Raw genomic sequence first — 20236 nt, 5'->3', positions numbered from 1 at the left:
GGAAGCACGGGAAGAGGGGAAGACGTTCCACTACACTTGGTTGATAATCCTCATCATGCTAGTTGCGTGGAAATAACCAGAAGACTTTCACTTTCCATATGTCGAGGTGGATGTTTGTGAAGCATCGAGGTATGTGTCCCTCTAGTTTACTAAGGAGCCAACGTCTGCAACGGAGAATATGATTTTATTTGTAGTCATGGAAATGGATCTACACATGGTGGTGAATCAACATCCAAGACTATCACCAAGTTTATATAAGCAAAATTGTAACATTACGAACTTCAAAGCAAAGTTCCACAAATCCTATGTAGAGGAAATTAAGGACCCGACTGCGACATGGCACCTGTTTCCGTACTTAGAAATTGAAGAATATTTTCTCGTCATAGTACAATAATGGGCGGAAGAATGTATGACTCCAACTGGTTGGAATAGAGAAGGCTACCCCGTAGGATGTAGGTACAAGTGGAAAGGATGTAGAGACAGAGATAGAGGAAACGGTGTAGGAGCATGAGGAACCCCTCAGTGATGTAGGAGTGTCATAGGAGTCACCTTTTATTTTCAGAAGGAGAGACACAACAACTGCGGCAGGCAAGAGGAAAAAGAAGAAAGAAGATAAGTCCAAGGGCACAAAAGCACTTTTCCTCACTGATGGGGACATCAGAGAGAAGTTCTAGGAGATCATAGCGGAGACCTAGGACAGAATTGGTGATCACTATAGAACAATATTGGCTGAGGTATAGTATGGCATCATGGATTTGAAGGCATTACCGCAAATAGAAAGACAATTAGAACAAATACTCAACCACTATAGGTATAGCGAAGAATAGAGACACACTTTTGCATTAGAATTTTGCAAGTGCCAGCCAGGGCACTATAGTTCTACACACCAGAGTACAAAGAATGAGCCAAAACATGGAATACCATTAACATAAATATTACCACACTGCCCATTCAAGTGTTTCATTAATTCCATTAAAGTTTAACAACCAAGTTGTAGGAGTGGTAACAACGAACCTCGACGTTGATGAAGCGGGCGGAAAAGGAGAAAGTTGTGCTGAAGAAGGAGCTGGAGCATGTTCCTAAGAAAAGAGATGATGCATTTCAGTGAAAAAAATAGTTGGAAAAAGCCATTGAAGATAGTTTCAGAATAGTCCTGGATGTGAAGGTCGGTGAGGAGGAACCACCAGCAAAGAAGGTCGCAAAGCTCGCCCTCATGATCAAGGAATCAAAGAATACACTGGCAAAGATAAAATTCGAGTATGATGTGCATATATCAGAGCTGCAAATAAGGTTGCAACCAGCCACACCACTAGAAGTGTGGGAGTAGAAGAGGAAAGACTTAAATCCAACATTGAAAGGCATCTCTGACATAGTGGCGAACTATGGGAAATTATTGGATGACACGATGTAAATTTAGACCTCAGTATAGGAGGATCCAAACATCCAAAAGATCAAGGAGTAATTACAAGTAAATCAGAAGCCCATGACAAGATCTTGGCAATTGTAAAGAACCTACTAGTCTTGCAGAAACTTGCTAGTATTACTGAAGGGAAGAACCTCCAAAAGCAGATAGATGATCTTCGGATGAAGGAGAAAATTTTGCAAGAGAGGACTCAGCCATGGCGCGATGACACCCTCAAACTATCTCAGGAATTGGATGAGAGGATCAAAGAGTTGAAGAAAAGAGAGTCAGAAATACTACAAGAGGTTGTTGGCCCAACCATAGAGGCATTGCTGGAGCAAATGTGCTGAAAGAAGAAACAAATGGCTGAGACAATCTAGCAGTGTAATGCAGTCTATAATGGAATTGCAGTGAAAATCAAGGGAGTTGTAGTTGAGTTACTCAGGACATGTCACAGGTGAGTGTTGTAGGGTTGTTGGGCATAGCCCAACTTGGTCCAAGTTTTGGTAAAATATTTCGCATTTTGAGGAGCGGAGCGTGTAGAGCTGACGAAGTTCTATTCATTGCGCAGTGTTTAGGGGCTTTGGGATGGGTCAAAAGTCCCTTATTTTGTAACGGTTTTTGGGTATTAGTCTATTGTTTTATCATATCCATGGTATGTGGACCATGGTCTTGTAGTAAGGAAGTCTATATAAAGAAGATGTAATACTTTGTCAAATATAGAAGAACTAGCTAAGAATAGATTTTCTGTATTCTCTCTCTTGAGTTTGTATTTTTGGGGAAGGCTTCGTAGCTGAGTGCGCGGATGACTTAAAAAGTCTACACCTAAGTGCGCAAACCACCTGCAACTGGGTGCACAGGTCAGGGAGTGGCATGTATTGAAGATCCTTATTAATAAAGAAGAATTTTTGGCGAAATATTTTGTATCTTTTTGTGTTCATTATCTATTTTTATTGATATTGTTATGCATTTTTTTTTAACTGAATTACGTGAAAGAATACATGTTATACTATTTTATGTTATGTCTATGCATTAAATAAAAATCCGTGAAGTTAATCATCAATGCAAAGCTATTAATGTACCTAAAGTTATAGATAGAAGTAAGACTTAAGTGAACACACGAGCGCCACAATGCGCATATCCCTATAGCTGCAAAAACCTGGTTTTGCAACCTCCCATAACCGCTTCGAGTGAGACTATGATCTACGTATAGGTTGCTGCCAAAAGGGCCAGTGGTTGAGGGTTTTGTTGGTGCATAGTACACTCTGAACCTCGGTCAAGCCCCCTTAAACCAACATGTACCCATACACTAGAAAAAAATAATAAACTACTTCATTAATTTTGATTATATTTTGGCAAGGCCTAAGCACACATCTTTCTAAAACAATGCACAATCACAAACAAATAGTCATGGATCGGACTTGTAGTTTTTGGTAAACCTCCAATAAAATCCATAAATATACTTTCCCAAAATTTTCTAAGGACCAATGATGATATGTGCAACCCAACATATTTCTTGGCTTACTAGTGCTACAAAGATTACATCCAAAAATATACTTAAAAACTCTTCTCTTACATTTTAGGCTAATATGTGTGCATGTGTGCACACACACACACACATTAAATTATTTCCCCAATGCTAAAATTTCCAATAATTCTTTGATTGTAAACTTACCTTATTAATTGAATTCTCCTTTTCAATGGGATATACTATTTTCCCAATTTATAAAGTAGTGTGCCTAGCATACGATACTCATTTTCCTCCAAATCAACATCTATTATCTTTCTTGATTGTTAAAATACATCTCCAAAACCAATGTCTTCTTCACACTATTCACTCAAGACTTCATAAATGAAAATCTCAAGCTATAATATGGTTCCTACGTAATATTTTGCTTGGATAGTCAATGTCTACAACCTTATTGGTTGTGTCACTTTCATACTTTATAACTAGATGAATTTATTTTAAAATCCCCATCCAATCTGCAATGTCATGCTTGTTGCAACTTAATTTGACTTTGTTGACGCTAAAGAGGTTAACTATAAGTCTAAATCATTTCTCTCATTCCCAAAGAAATAATGTTTCCATTTCATCATCACTTACAAAAAGGCATAGAGTTCCTTGTTATATGTGGGATAGTTATGTATATATTTATGAAACAACTTAGAATAATAACACAAGTTCTGTCAATGCAGTTAGATAACTCAAGATGCATCGCCACAATAGATAATGCATCTCCCTTGTAAAATTCCTCATCCAACATCCATTCCTAGATAAGGATATTGGGGTGATGAGATGGATTTTGATGAGTTTGTGCTCTTATAATATTCCTCTAAAATATTATACCTACTTTGATTGTGTTGGAAAATGTAACTAGGTTCGGTCTTCATTTAATGTATTTGAGTCATCTTCTAATGTACTTATCAAAAGAATAAAGACAAGAATTATTATTATTATTATTTTGACTTATTAAATCATGGTTTCCATGCTTGGCTCAATATGTTTTAGGTCAGAGTCCCCATTGATGACTTTAGGATTTATTCTAAGTCAATAGAGTCATTGTACTTTTAAAGAGACCCTTATTGGGCTTTTGAATCATGTAAAAAGGTTAAGTATTGAGTCAAATATTATTTATGTATCCTCCACACTAAGTCAACCAAGAAGAGATTAGTTCAGCCTAAGGACCCTAATTCGACCTCACATGGTGCATGTAAATACAAGCACATCGAATTCATTTGGAACACACTCTCTCACAAGAAGTTCAATATCTCTTGTAGCTGGGAAACGTGTGAAGTCTGTTGTTGGGAAGCCAAAGGAAGTGAAACTTGGGTGGAGCCTAAGGAGGAAGAAAATAAAAAAATTGTTACCTCTCTCTCTTTGTTTCGTGCCCTAAATTGGGAGATCAAACTCTTCCAAGTTTCACTATTGTCGGAAGCTGCTAGTTTTCAGAAGTTGTTGCCTAGTCAAAGTTGCTAGAAAGGGTTCAAAATGTTGGGAGGTTGACTTGGTGTGGAGGGAAGGTTTAGTCTTGGTCTAGGTTGAAGTGTCTCAAAGAATATTATTGAAAGGAAGAATTTATTGATTGGCTTTCCCCTCGAGGGATGATTTTCCCTAGAATAGTGCCTACATCTAGTGTTTATTGTTTTATGTGTTGTTGCTTTGGTAATTGCTTGATGAAATAAAAGAAATAAGATATAAAGAATCGTAATAATAAGAAACATCATAAGTGATTATCAATAGTAAGAAAATATTTCTGCCTTTCTAATTTTCTAACATGGTATTAGAGCTTTGGTGAAGAAGGAAGAAAAAGGCAATCTCAAGCACTTGATCAACGAACCATTCAAAAGGATTCTCAAGCACTTGATCAAGGAACTATTCAGAAGAATTATCTCAAGTAAGGAATCTACTATATTCAAGGAATATGTCTAACACAATCAAGGGAGAGAATAAACTTGAAGGTGTTGGAAATAATACTGAGAGGGGGGGTGAATCAGTATTATCAAATCAATAATTTAATTTTCCAAACAGATTTGTATACGCTACTTCAGCTAAGTGAACTAGCGTGTATACGCAACTGTACTTAAGGCAACCAACGTATATGCATAGAACTTTTGATTTACCCAATTTATCATGCATTGAACATTAACCAGTATATCAGAGATTTATTAGACAGTGCAGTAAAAGTAGAATAAAGCATCACACATAAGCAACACACATGAACACCAAGATATAAGGTGGAAACCCAATGTGGATGAAAACCACCTGCTACTGTCGCCTCTGTCTCTTTTAATAATAAGAAAATATGTTTACAATTTTGTACTGGTTTAGACTTATACTAGTACGCAACCTCTACCTGTAGAAGGTTACAACCTTCTCTCATTCTCTAGCTTCTCCTGGAAGGGAGCTACAACCCCCTAACTCTTGTACTAGTCGATATGTTTACTAGTACGTAGGCTGTGACCTACAGAAGGCTACGACTTTCTTTCTTCCTCCAAGGACCATGTTTCATAAATTTTCAGACTGGATCCATCATAACTGTAATTCAATCATCAAATACATCTACATCAACCAATCACTTTTTGAACCAAACACAACCAAATCAATCAATCACCTTGACAACCCATCAATCTGATCAATCAGAATACTGTCACCAGAACCCAAACGAGAACCCAGAACTCTGCAACAGCAAATAGAAACAACTAAAACATATTTTATAACGTATACGCTACTTCCATGTGTCGAACCAGCGTTTATACATGCTTTTCTCAAATCCAACCAGTGTATACATCTACAAATATTAATTCATAATTCTGCAGATATTCCAGACTTCAGTGATACCCAGATCATAATATTTACAAAACAACACATGCCTTAGTATATAGATCTAGAATAAACATGATCAAACCATATAAAAATAATTCATTTCAAGCCTTAAGATCATGATCCATCATTAGATCTTATCCTCCATCAACTGCTAAGGTTCATCCCTGGTTCAGATCAAGCACAACACCATAAGCGAATAACTTGCATACTAGATCTCACACTTCATCCGATATTCAATACTTGTGCACCTTGGCCTAATGATCTTCTCCTCCTTTTATAGTTTTAGGCCTTTCTCAATACCATGGACCAAAACCACTTAGGACCAATACCTTGGACCAAATACCTAGGGTCAATACCTCGAACCAAATACCTTGGACCAATACCATGGATCAAAATATCACAAACCAAATACTTCGAACCAAAAACTTAGTTTTCCAAGGTATACGTGCTTTTCTTTCTGTGAGAGTGCGTGTGTACGTATACGCTACTTGTGGTCAGTGAACCTGCATGTATACACAACTTGGTCAAGGTGAACATGTGTATACCTCTATTTCTTCATTATGTGTAGACTAATCTGTAATTCTTTGTTGTTAGCCTACTGTACTGTGATATTTCATCTGAGTGAGTTGCCATCAAGGACAATACCTGTATCATAATGCCAACAATATTCCCCTTTGGACTTGATGGCAACAACAACACCAAGTCACTCTCCCCCTTTGACATCAAGGGCAAAGGGTCATGCTCCCCCTCTAACATACATTATGCTAGTCATGCTCCCCCTAAGTACATGCTGAAATCTCTGATATGCTGAAGTGTACTGATTGAGCTCCCATGATTAACTCCATGCTCCCCTTGAGCACAAGCAAAGTCTACAAAAATATTTCTAAAATAATAACATGACTCTTATACATACATCACCAATTACCTTCCTATCACCAATGACTCTTACATACATCCATCTCCCAAAGTGCGAATATACCAATTTTGATTCATCCACCCAACCAAGTGGGAATATACCAATTTTGATTCATCCACCCAACCAAGTGGGAATATACCAATTTTGATTCATCCACCCAACCAAGTGGGGATATACCAATTGTTTATACATGAAAAAAACAAGAAATATTACATCATCCATCCCATGCATAGTGGGGTTACAAATTAGGTCTTTTCATGACCTTTACATTAAAAGATATGCATGACATTTATAATAAGGACAACTGATCTAAACAAGACCATGATAGTCATCAGCAACTATCATACACCATATATGATCTACACCATCAGCAACATCAAGATTAATAGCCTGTATATTTTCATCATCAAAAGAGTCACCTGAACCTAAACAATTATGCGGATTTGTACCAAGATCTTCTAAGATAATGCCAACCATGCATTATTAGAAGCATATGCTCCCCCTTAACATGTGCTAGATGTTCACTATCAGATCTAATTATTGCATATATCAATAAGAGATATCAAAGCATCATCATCAATCAAATATACTTCAAGTTATCAACAACCTTATGAGGACCAATGTATTTCCACATGTTATCAACAGATTGTAACCATCATCAAATAGAGTAGATAATTGACAGAACCATAGAAGACCCCTTTTTCCTGAGTCTGGCCCACTTCTTTTCCTCAAACCAACATATACGAGACTGTTCCCACAGAAACCCGCATATGTACATGACTACGCTTCATGAAACTCGCGCATAACAACCTTTCTATGGAAAATAGGATTTAACAGCAGGATGATGCAGCAATTACTCCTAGCTTTTGTTTGAGATATTCAAATGTCTCTCTGGGCAGTGGTTTAGTGAATATATCAGCAACTTGTTCTTTGGAGGGAACATACTCCAATTTTACCTTTTGTTCAAGCACTTGTTGACATAGAAAATGATATTTGATGGGTATGTGCTTGGTCTTGGAGTGCATGACTGGATTCTTTGAAATACTGATGGCACATGTATTATCAGATAGAATGGAGATAATGCAATTGAACTTTATTTCTTGCTGAACCAAGACACAAACCTAGAACCCATATAGAATGCACCACCACTAGTGCTTTTTCTGTCATCAACGCTTTCTGCCCAATCTGCATCTTTATATGCATGAAGAATACGATCTGTATCTCTAGGATACCATAAACCAAATTTTTGTGTTCCTTGAAGATATTTGAAAATCCTTTTGACTGCCTGAAGGTGTGATTCTTTTGGATTTGCTTGGAATCTTCCAACTATTCCTACTGCATGCATGATGTCAGGTCGGGTACCTGTTAGATAAAGCAGACTACCAATCATAATACCAGGCCCTTGGAGCCTGTTTTAGACCATAGAGAGCCCTTCTAAGTCTGCATACAAGTTTTACATCATTTCCAAGAATTAATCCTTTTGGTTGTTCAATATAGACTTCTTCTAAGTCTCCATTAAGAAAGGAAAATTTTACATCCATTTGGTATACTTTGAATTTCTGAAAACTAGAAAGAGCAAGAAACATCCTTATGGCTTCAAGTATAGCAATAGGTGCAAAAATTTCTTCAAAATCTATACTTCTTGTTGAGCATATCCTTTACAAACAAGTCTGGCCTTGTTTCTAATAACTTCTCCATTTTCATTCAGCTTATTTTTGAATATCCATTTAGTTCCTATGATATTCTTATCATGAGGTATAGGAACTAATTCCCAAGTATTATTCTTTTCAATTTTCTCAAGTTCTTCATTCATGGCCTTGACCCAACATTCATCCTTGCATGCTTCATTTACATTTTGAGGTTTGGTTAAGGGTAGTAATGCTAGATAGCTTGAGGTTTCTGTAATAGTTCTTCTTGTCTGTACACCTGCCTCTTTTTCCCCTAAAATTTGAGTTTTTGGATGATTTTTATGAATATACCTAGACAAAGTCTTTTCTTCTACCGTTATCTCTTATTCTGGTGCTTCATTGGTTTCTTCTTCAGAACCAGTGTGATTTGATGTGGGAAAATAATCCCCATCTTCTTCATTGTCATAATTCAGTTTTTATCTGTTTTAGATTTTTGCATGCTTCATCAACCACAACATCAATACTTTCAATAATTTTCCCAAGTCTTTTATTATAACATTTATATCCCTTACTTCGGGAAGAGTAACCAACAAGAATACCTTCATCTGCTCTGGGTTCAAACTTACCAAGTTTTTCATCAGTCCTTTTGATGTAACATTTGCTTCCAAAACCTTTAAAGTATTTTATAGTAGGAGTCTTACCATACCAAAGTTCATGTGGAGTTTGAGTTTTGTTTACCCAAACATCTGCTTGATTGAGAATAGTGATAGCGGCAAATGAGCTTCACCCCAGAAGGTTGCAAGAGTTCCAGATTCATCTAGCATAGCTTGAGCCATTTGTTGAACAGTTTTGTTCATTCTTTCTACCATTCCATTTTGCTAAGGAGTCCTTGCAGTGGAGAACTACCTTTTTATTCCATGTTGTTCACAAAAGTCAAAGAATTCATCCGAGGTAAATTCCCCTCCTCGATCAGATCTGAGGCATTTGGTTTTGTGATCTGATTCATTTTCAACCAAAGCTTTGAAGGCTTTGAGCTTTTCAAATGCTTCATCTTTATGCTTTGGAAGACTTGTCCAACACATTCTGTAAAAATCATCAATGAACAATATAAAGTATTCTTCTCCACGAGGTGACTTTTTCCTTGATGATCCACATAAATCAGTATGAAGAAGTTCAAGAGGCTTACTAGCTGATCCTTCTTTTTCAATGAAGTGAGATCTGGTTTTCTTACCGAATTGACATGGTTTGCATATTGTATTTTCAGGAATGTTGATATCTGGAAGATCACGAACAACCTGGAATCTGCATGCTTTTCTTATTTTAGAAAAGCTTAGATGTCCCAATCTTTTGTGCCATAGCCAGTTTTCATCATTTTTGCTTAGATAACACTATTGTTGTCCTCCCTTGAGTATGTAAAAGTGGTTTTGAGTTCTTGTACCTTTGATCACAGTTTCTCCTGTATCAAGCTCACGACCAACACATCCATTTGATCGAAACACCACTTCATTTACTTGATCACACATTTGACTGAAACTCAACAAGTTATGCTTTAGGCCATCAACATACATAACATTCCCAACTTTAACCTTTTATTTCAAGAATACAGAGACTTTACCTTTTATGACAGCAGGAGTGCCGTTTCCAAATGAGACATTCTTTTCCTTTTCTAATGCGTTATATGAGTGAAGTTTTTCTTTGTCACCTATCATGTGTTTTGAGCATCCACTGTCAATGTACCATTGATTTTCTTGTCCTTCTGCATACAAGGCTATACCACGTCTTTCTGTTTGCGGTTCTTTATTTCTCCATATTTTTGGATTTAATGGAGTTTTCTCCTTTTGAGATATTTGCTGAAATTTAATCCTGCATTCAAATTCTTCATGCCCAAATTTGTTACAAATTGAGCATTCTATTTCATTTTCAAGAACATAAAAGTTGTTATAGGAACTTTTCTTGAACCCTGTCACATTCCTTTGATTTCATGCTTCTCTAGTCATGATGGTTTTGTAAGCAACACATTGAGCAACTTTGTGTCCAAAATTATAACATGAGAAACATTGACCATTAAATAAGTTCCTGCGATTATCAAATCTATTGACCTGGTGATTGTAGTTTCTATTGATATTCATCTTTGAAGAAAATTGAGTATCATTTACCTGATGTTGGTTGTGTCTTCTGTTCATCCTTGAAGCAGATTGAGCCTGATTTGCCTAGCAATCTATTTTAAGCCTTTGCTAACGATTGTCATACTGTTCACTGTTCTTTACTGCATCAAGATAGTTTTTAGTGGAGGTTGACGACTTCAGTGATTGAGATGCTTCTTCAGTATATCCAAGACCTATCTTTATCAGAGGAGAATGCTACACTTTGATAATTTCATTTAAGGTTTCTGATCCTTTAGCAAATCTAATATTGAGAGATTTTATTTTCTCAAGATCCTTTCTTAGACCCACAATTTCACATTCTAGTTTTTCATTGTGTTTTTCTCTTTCAGCAAGTTGGTATGTCAAGGTATCTAGAATCATATTCTTTTCTTCTAAGAAAATTTTAATTTTAGAGATTTCTTCATGAAGGTCATCTTCTTCTAAAGCATCCCAAAAATTATCATCTTCATAAGCCATTAGAAGTCTATATTCATTACTATTTTCATCTTCATCACTATTTGATAAACCATTGCTATCTTCATGAGTATAGTAACTCTTTTTACTTACACATTGTTTTCTATTCCATTTTTCAGATTCCTTCCCTTTATCATATTTATCTTTATGAGGACATTTGGCAACATAATGACCGACTCTACCACAGGCAAAACATTTCAAAGGTAGTTTACCTCTAAATCTTCCAGAACCCCGTTGAAGCTTCTTGACAAAGTTTACTTCATCTTCTTCTTCTGAAATATGTCTTGATTCTTTGAGTTCTTCCTTTCCTTTTGCTGAAGCTTTAAATGTTTCTTCTCTCATATCTGATGGGCCTCCTCTTCTCATCTCAAAGGCAGTTAAGATTCCATGAAGCTATGTCATAGTGATAGTCTGTAGATCTTGTTTTTCTTCTACAGCAGATACTTTTGATTCAAATTTAGTAGAAAAGGATCCTAAAACTTTCTCAACTAAGGTAACTTCCTTTATCTCTTCACCCAGATTATTCATGCAATTAAAAACCTCATCTATACGTAAGAATTAACTAGCTATACTTTCATCATTGTGCATCTTAAGAGTTTCATATTGAATTCTGAGTGTTTGCAGTTTAACACGTTTTACCTGAGAGTCTACTTCGTAGCTTAGAATGATTTTGTCCCATATTTCTTTGGCTGATTTGAGATGCATAACTTTGACAAACTCTGATTGTGACAAACTTCCCAATAATGTATTGATAGCCCTGGCATTGGTTTCACATTTCTTTTTACCTGTCATATTTGTAGGAATTGCTTATGGAAATGTATATCCTCCTTCCACGATTTCCCAGACATCTGTTGCAAGTGATTGTAGATAGGATGTGTTTCTTATCTTCCAATAAAAAAAGTTGCTCCCATCAAAGATTGGCGATCTGATCGATCCCATGCTTTCTTGATTACTCATGATGATGGATCTCCCTTCAAGCAATCAAGCTTCTTCTGAAGGACCTGCTCTGATACCAATTGTTGGAAATAATACTGAGAGGGGGGTGAATCAGTATTATCAGATCAATAATTTAATTTTCCAAATAGATTTGTATACGCTACTTCAGCTAAGTGAACTAGCATGTATACACAACTGTACTTAAGGCAACCAACATATATGCAGAGAACTTTTGATTTACCCAATTTATCATGCATTGAACTTTAACCAGTATATTAGAGATTTATTAGACAGTGTAGTAAAAGAAGAATAAAGCATCACACATAAGCAACACACATGAACACCAAGATATAAGGTGTAAACCCAATGTGGGTGAAAACCCCCTGCTTCTGTCACCTCTGTCTTCTTTTAATAATAAGAAAATATGTTTACAATTTTGTACTGGTGCAGACTTATACCAGTACGCAGGCTTCTACCTACAGAAGGTTACAACCTTCTCTCATTCTCCAGCTTCTCCTGGAAGGGAGCTACAACCCCCTAACTCTTGTACTAGCCGATATGTTTACTAGTACGTAGGCTGCGACCTACAGAAGGCTATGACCTTCTTTCTTCCTCCAAGGACCATGTTTCATAAATTTTCAGACTGGATCTATTATAACTGTAATTCAATCATCAAATACATCTGCATCAACCAATCACTTTCTAAACCAACCACAACCAAATCAATCAATCACCTTGACAACCTGTTGTGCTCTACAACAACCCCCCATTTCATACAATTTTTATTTTTCTAAACTATAATATGAAATGGGCCCCTTTTCATTTAAATTGGTATCAACTTATCATTATTCAAAAGGTCCGAAAAGAAATAAAACATTATAAACCTTTTTAAATCACTTAATCAGTCTTATAATAAAGAATGAATAATCCTTTATTATTGCGATAAAGCGATCGCAAGATCGCATATCGCAATAAAAAAGGATGCATAACATAAGACCCATTGGTTTTCCCCAATGCGACAATGCACAAATGGCTATCGGATATCGGGAAGGCAAGCGATCATAACAAAAGGCCCCTCTTCGCTCCGATGCGATATCACTATCGGCGATCGAGGATGTACCATGCATGCATCTAAAGCCCTCGTTTAAAACTCCTGATGCGAATTGGCGATATCGCTATCGGCAATCGGGGATTCCGAAAGGACACCAATATAACAACTTAAGCATTCCCCTGATCGCCGATTGCGATAAAGCTAAGCGCAAATTTCAAAAAAGATTGATAAGGCCGGGATATATTATGGTTATTTAGTATTAAAGGCCTTTCTCTTCTTGATAGTGATTCACTTACGCTCAACCGCCAAAACATCAAAGCCACGCTTAAATGAATCATTCGACCAATAAACGATATGATGAGAATTTAAAGGATTGACAGGTTTAAACGACCATTTAATGAAATAGTAAGGCTAAAATCTCTTCAGAGATTGTATCCGCGACCACCTTAAGTTAATCCTCCATTATTCATTGGTTAATATATCTCGTTCATATTTGGTTTGCGCCACCAATTCTCCGCATTACGTTCATTTTCTCTCCTGTGCAGAGCTCTTCTGAAGCAGCAAATTCAAGCCAAATGGGGAAGAAATCTAAGAAAACTGGAACATCTTCCGCTTCGGCAGTTATAGGATAACACATTGTCAATCCAGGACCAAGCAAAAATGGACTGATATTGGACACCACATGTCTAGGACTCGGTAAAACTACTTGGCTGAGCATCTACAATCTGATTGAAGCCGAAGAGCCTGAGGTAACAACAGTGCAAGCCACAACAGACCCGACTCGGAAGTCTGATGCTACTCTAAAGGATTTAGCTGACTCTTACCTTCATCGGATAGCAGCCCAAGAACAAATTCTCCCATATACATATGTGGTGAGATGGGCAATTGAAGAAATCCCAATCACAAACAGGACATTTTGCACCATGGACGGGAGAGTCTTCGGCTCGTTTCAACCCGATGATTTGAGGCAAATGTACCATTTTCCTGCACCAGAGAAGAAGTACAACAAAGCATTCCTGGAGAAATTCAGAAGTGAAAACGACATTGAATCAAAACCCATACGGGATTGGAGGCAAAACCCAACGAAACACAAGCATGAGTCTTCGGGTAAGTACTTTGTCGATTCCTTGTGTTCTCCTTATTGTTATGCCGGAGTAATGATGTGTAGGTTGTGGGGGTTACATGATTCCTCAAACTTCACTATAGAGATGGTACCTTTAATGGAGGCAGCATGCAATAGTGAAATAATGGATTGGGGAAATATACTATCTGATAAGTTAGCAACCGCGGTTCTTGAATTCAGAAACAAATCCTGCGTTACTGAAAGGTTCATTCCCCCATTTTACTATAGTGCCTACATCTTGGACACCCTGTGTTTTAATTCCAAATTTCCTATGCTGGGGTGGAGATGGACTCCACAAGACCCCATGCCCATTCATATATACCACCAGAAGTTATGGAAAGCCCACTATAAACACCATTTATATCAAGTTTGCAATGGTTTTATGTTACCCATTCACTATGCCATTTTTGACAAACCTGCTCCTAAGATTTCCTCACAAGCAGAGATTGACTTGACAGCCATAGGGAGATGGTTTGGAGAAGAAAAATTCACCTATGTAAGAGTTTTCGGCAGCCATGCCAAGCCTCATGTCCTCCCTTTGTATACACCCGACAAACTGTTAGCCCGAGAGGTAGCATATCAGATTACATCCGAAGGAGTTACACAGACTCTAAGGAATAAATTTACGCTCTGCATGACTATAAACATGCAGAGAAAGAAGCAGATAAGATTAAGGCACTGAATCTCGCCACTCTTCCTAATAGGCGATTTGATCCAAACAAAGTCACCTACAATGCACTTGAACAGGAAAAACTCACTAAATTTGACCATAAAGATGATGATTTTGATGACCTGTTCTCCTCAGCTGAGTCGCTATTCCAGGTTCAATCACTTGCCAGAATGAGATATCATGACGACGGGTTAGTTGAATTTAACAGACTTAGAGAATAGAGGTTGCAAACTCTGCCTATAGATCTGTTAGCAATGACCCCGATGACACAATCAAGCGAGCCTGAGCAGCGACTTACCAATGAACCTCCTGCTACATCAAAAATTGCTGGAGAAATCCAAGCAAAAGAGCAGGAGGAAGTGCAAAGAAAAGAGCAGGAGGAAATACAGAGGAAAGAGCAGGAGCAGAGTAGCACGGACGTGAATGTAGATGCCCAGATTGACCCGAAATTACTCCAGGAATGGCAGCAATTTGACTCAATCATAAGCAATCTTGAGAGGTCAAAGGAAGCCGATACATCAAAAGCGACTGACACATAGGATACAACTTCTAAAGAGGTTCCAAGTGGAACCAGCGACCTACCCATTTCTACAGGAATAGAGATGATTCCCAAGGATCATTCGGATCAGATAGTTTTGCAAGTGGAAGAGATACCTCCATTGGATGTCTTTTACAGCCCAAAGCACAGGTCTATAGTAAAACAACAGCGGAAAAGGAGAAGGACTGATCAACCTTCCCTATTCCCTGAACAAACAGTGACAGCCAATGTGGTCTGGAAAGAGGAGTTTGATCCTTTTGATGACCTTACAAAATTGTCCCAATATGCTGGAGCCTATTCGGGGGCCACCATGGACAAGGCATCAGAAGTAACTAATCTGTTAAGAGAAAAGGACCAAGCAATCGCCTCACTACAAACACAATTATTGGAAGCGCAATAGAAAGCAGAGCAAATCGAACAGTAGTTGTCTACACAGCAACAAATAAACAATCAATTGAATAAACAATTGCAGGAAGAGAAACAAAGAATTGATTCAAGTGCAATTGAAAAGCAAAAAGAGCTGTCGGAAGTGTTGGCAAAATTGAAAGCAGTGCATGAACAGATGGAGAAATCTAAAGATGAGCAAATTGCTCAATTATTAGCCCAAATAGAAAAGTCCAAGAATCTTCCACAGCCTGTAGAGTTCAGAGCAGAAGCACAACAGATTAACAAAGCATTGGTAACACAAATAAGGCTGTTATGTCAAAAAATCGCTCAAGCAGAACCCTTATGTGACATAACATCATCAATAATTGATAAATCGGTTGATGCTAGAACAGACTTGGAGCAGGCCGATGAGACCTTGACCAATTTTCTTGAGTGGAAAGACACTGATGAGGGACAGGCAGCTAATTTGCCAAAAATCTTAGAATCCCATAAAGAGATCCTATTTATGGAATGGCAGTCCCAGTTAATGAAGGCAGAGAGAGCAGTTTCCAGATGCAAGTTAACCACAAGTAATTTGGTTGAATTGATTAATGATACTCTCTACTTATCTAACATGATCTCTCAATGTACCCCAGGTAAATTACTATCAGCTAAAACATTGGAGCAGTCATGTTATCAAGAGTTGGAGAAGAATGGGAGATTGATCGCAGGTATTAATAGTTTGACTTGGGACACCTATTGGTTGTTCCTAGTAAAACCATACAGCCAGAGAGCCGCCCTCAAGTGCCTGACAGATGCAATCGGGTGTATCATTCCCGATATACAAGATGCCAACTATGTTGCTCAACTCAATTCTTGTCTCAACCGACCCCCATAAGTGGAACCAATGCTAGCAATATGCCAACTCAGGTTGAAAGGCAAATAGCCAAAGAGATGAATCATGCTGCCGACTGCTAGATTGCTATGAGGAAGATACTCCAAATCAAGTTGTACCAATTAAGTAGGATTTTAATTTCATAGTTAGTCAGTTTTAATCAAGTATTTATAGACCCTTTCAATGCATTGGAGAGGGTCGTAAGCTTTTGTATATGACTTAAACCTGAAGTTGCACTACTGTACTTGAGGCATATTTTTTTATAAAGACTGGGCCAATTATTCCAATTTTGATAACGAAGCTTTTATGTTGATGTGCACTACTGCCTTTATTTAAAAGTATTTCTGAGTCGGAAGAAGGAATTCAAATATCGATTGATGTTGGGAATGATTTGCAGCTCATATGGTACTACTATCTATGTCTGAGTTCATTCTTTTTATGTGAATTGTTGTTTGATCGCTCTTGCTATTATCGGATATATGCATGTGTTTTTAACAACATTCTTTACAATTTCCACTATTGGATGTTTACAGCATGCTTTTCTTTTATCATACATGTATCGGTAATATAAAAGGATAAGTGTAACAATGTTTTGTTAATCACTTTGTTCAACTATTTGAACAAAGCAATCATTAAGTAAATAAATGTCTATGTTTATTGTGTAGAGTCATCTATATGCCTATCAATGAACAAAGATCATCAAGCGTTGCACTTAAAAGAATAGAAGCCTCCCGGGATAGAATAGTCATTTATGCTTTCGCTGTTAGATTAAGTCATCCACTCATTATCATTTATTAGAAACCAATCACTCATCCATCCCCTCTTATTCATTATTGGGAAACTGGTCCCATTATACCCAGTCGGAGCCACCATCCCAAACGAAAAAGGAGTTGTATTAAGGTCCAGACCGGGTGGTTATCCCCCAATGTTGATACAACGATTTTCGGGGCATCAACATTTTTGGTGCTAGAAGGAGGGCCCTAACTATGAGTGGTGAGCAAATCCAAATCTATAGACCATTCTGAGAGTAATTCTCCCTCCACATCACCTCGTACTTCCCAATTGCATGCTAGATCTCCAGTATCCAAGTGAGAAGAAGAGGATTCAACTACCATTGCTCAAACCCACAACACTCCAGAACGATTAAGTCCTGAGTCCCTTGAAGTTCAGTTACTCATCCATAAACTTTAAGGCTTCTTAATAACACCACAAAAATCTTAAGTATCTCAAAGCAGTGAGACTTCGCAATTCAATCTACCTCATCCCCTCACTAGACTTCAGAGTGGAAAGCTTGGTATTGAACCCACTGAGCTACCCTTACCTAAAAGGAAAAGGGCAAAGAAGAACACTGAAGGATCTGACAGTGAAGCACTTTCATCCACATCCTCCATCTCATATTCCCCAGTGCGAAGTCAACCATCCGCTCCCTCATTACACATTGTTGTTCATCAGGGATTAGGAACTTCAACATCCCAACCTGCTCAATCCTCAATATCAAGTCCTTCCCAAACATCTGCAATTTCATCAGCCATCTCATCCCCTACTGGTGTTTCAATGGCAAATCCATGGAATAGACCTAGTGCGGTCAATATTCCTGCACCATTACATGCATTACCTGATGCTCCTGAAAAATGGTTACCCAAGTTTAACCCAGATGATGGAAACAAGTTGAGGAACATATTAATAACTTCATGTTATCGGTTAATTTGAAAGGAGTAATAGAGGAAGATGTTTTCGTTAGGATTTTCCCTTATACTTTGCAAGGATCAGCAGGATCCTGGTATTTTTCCTTGCCTTCTGGATCCATTACCAGTTGGACCACTTGCCAAGAGCAATTTCTCACTAAGTATGGTGATGATAGATCTTTAGCCACATTAATCAATGATCTCTCCAATATTAGGATAGAGCATAGGGAACCAATTAAAGAATTCAATGCGCGATTCAATAAACTCTTGAATAAAATCCCAACGGCCTCCAAACCAAGTGAGCAAATCAGAAGCGAATGGTATATAACTACCCTACCTTCCAATATAGCTATTTTCGTAGATAGGGCCGGAAAACCAACTTTAGCTGAAAACATGAAAGAAGCACTTGCTATGGAGAAACGTATTAATGCTCTAGAAAAGAAAGCTGCTCTTGAAGATAGAAAATCCAAAAAAGTTTCTTTTAAAGACGATTCAAAGAAGAAAACACCTAAAGATCCATAATATATGGAGGGTCTGCAAAAAGTCCTTAAGACTTTGTCAAATGAAATGGTTGAAATCAAAAAACAAGTAGCAGAAACCTCAACTAAAAGGCCCTTTAGAAATTTCAAGAAAACCGAATCAAAACCACCAAATGTTATATCTAATGTAGATTCAGATCCTGAAGAAGATGAAGAAGAGGAAAAAATTTCACCAACTGATGAAGAAGAGGAAGTTGTTGAATGCCATGGAATGTGGGATTTCATACTGCCTAACTCTGATACAAAAAATGAACAAGAAGCCTTTCCTGTCACTACTAGGAGTAAAGGTGCCCCTGAACCCGTCCAGGCAACTTCAAAGAAAAGAAGTGCAGGTGCTACTACTACAAAGGAAAAGGTATCCACAAAGAAGCCAGCTGCAACAGTTCCCCAAAACCAACCTTCATCCTCGAATATACCTTCAACATCTAAAACGTTGGTAGTATCCGATTCAATGGATTACAATATTGTTGATGATATGAAGAAAACCAAGGCAAACATTACCATGTTTGAACTTAGTAAACTAAAACATCAGCAGAAATTGCTTCTCAAGGAATTGAATGTTGTTCCTTCTTCACCTCTTCCCAGTGCTAAAGCTGCAAACGATTCAGGACAACCACCTTCTAGCAGGATTGAAGCTACTGATACAATTCTGATTGGAGACAGATCAAATTCCCATACTCCTCCTTTCCTCTTAACCTATGAGATTTATAATCGAAATCTACACAATTGTTTGATTGACTCAGGGGCATCCTCAAATATAATGCCAGCTTTAGTTTGTTCCAAACTAAACATTGAGCCCCAAAAGTTCGCAATTCACATTGTGCAGCTAGATAGAACCAAGGTCCAGGTTTTAGGAGAAATTAACTCTGTAATTATCAAGTTATCAGCTGATCCATGAGTAGTTCAAAGAATTGATATCTTAATTGCTGATATACCTTAATTTTATGGTTTAATCTTGAGTAGGGATTGGTCTGAGAAGCTCCATTAATATATTTCTACCGATTGGTCCCATATGTGGCTACCCTACAAGGCAAGCCAAATCAAATAAAAATCAATCGAGAGAAACATATGACCCATACTGTTATAGAATTTGAACAGGAAAATAAACCAATAGCATTTAATAACAATATCTTGGGGAATTATTCATCTGAGTCATTCTTTGGCAATTTCACAGCCCAACCATCTCCTTTCTCAGTAAAAAATTTTACATCTCAGATTGAAAATTATTCACAAACAGATAGGTCAAGATGTTTTAACAATACTGAGAAAACTGTAAATAAAATTGTTGATAATTCTTTATTTTGGTCACTATATTTTGATGGGTTTAAGTCTAGCGAAGGCTCGGGAGTAGGATGTATTTTGGTTAGCCCTCAGGGAGAAAAAAAAATGATGTCCAGTAGGTTGGAGTTTGAATGCACAAACAATACAGCTGAGTATGAAGCCTTAGTCCAAGGACTATACAAAGCGATTGGCCTTAAGGTTCAATATTTGAAAGTGTTTGGCGATTCAGAAATTATTATTAAGCAGGTCAGAAATACGATTCAT

Source organism: Pinus tabuliformis, chromosome 2_2, assembly GCF_031772625.1.
Source record: "Pinus tabuliformis cultivar Carrire ecotype Pingquan chromosome 2_2, CPIR1, whole genome shotgun sequence".
Taxonomy (NCBI): Eukaryota; Viridiplantae; Streptophyta; class Pinopsida; order Pinales; family Pinaceae; genus Pinus; species Pinus tabuliformis.
The sequence above is the reverse complement of the archived record's forward strand: the minus strand, read 5'-3'. Positions refer to the sequence as shown.